We start from the raw sequence: 979 nt of genomic DNA on the forward strand, positions 1-979 counted from the left end.
GCTCAGCCTAATCCTTATACCCAAACGGCATATTTTGAGGTGGCATATTCTGCTGCCTTTCAAAATGTCATCAAGAGCATCCCTATAAATAGAGAAACATGCCTTTGAGACATTCTTGGAGAATACTCTATACAGGATTAATATAAGCAGGGAGGGTTCTGGTTACAAATCGGACACAGCATGGACTGTGGCATTCTGGGCACTAGGGAGCACGCAGCTCAGCTTAGCTCTGTGGGGCAGAGGTGATGGGTGAGAATCTCTGCACTTGTCTGGGCTTAGAATTCATCCTCTAGGGAGCAGGTGAAAAGAGGAAGGGGACACTGCAGTGAGAAAGGGTCCCTCACATCTAAGGCACCTGGTAAGTCATGTTGGTATTCCAGCCCAGGGGCTATTTGAAGAGTCTGGCCATATATGAGTAAGTGCTGAGTCACACGGCATCCATGGTGAGTGGTTCATAAGTCAGGAGGAAAGAGAACTTGCCGAGTATCATAGTCGGCAGGAAATGGGAACTGGAAGGGCCTTGGCAGGGGAGGACAGGCAAACTGAAAAGGGGGCGGGTGAGGAGGGTGTAACAACAAACCAAGGAACGTTTGCCCTGGGAATTTAAAATCAGTTTAGTATTTATTAAGTTTGTACCCTTTTCTCAGAACTCTGCTAAAGCCTGTGGAAGGTTAAGGAGCGTTCAAAGAATTTATTACACATTCTGGTTGGGGACACAGTCAAGGCCGGGATCAAAAAAGGCAAGTGGATATTCTGAGTGGCAGTGATGTCCCTGCCAAAGTTGTAGCGGGCCCAACCAGCATGTTTTGAGATCTGTTCCAGCCACGCTATAGAACAAGTTATGGTTTGACTTCTGTCTTAGGGGGGAAAAATTCTCAATTGCAGAGAACATAGAGTTTGAAGAAGCCATCTGTGTTTCTTCGAGCTATCTTAATGTAGGCATAGCGCAAGCTAGTAGAAACAGAGCTGGACGAGAAAG

The sequence above is a fragment of the Otolemur garnettii genome, unplaced genomic scaffold (genome assembly GCF_000181295.1).
Source record: "Otolemur garnettii isolate 467f Iridium unplaced genomic scaffold, OtoGar3 scaffold00077, whole genome shotgun sequence".
NCBI classification, from domain to species: domain Eukaryota; kingdom Metazoa; phylum Chordata; class Mammalia; order Primates; family Galagidae; genus Otolemur; species Otolemur garnettii.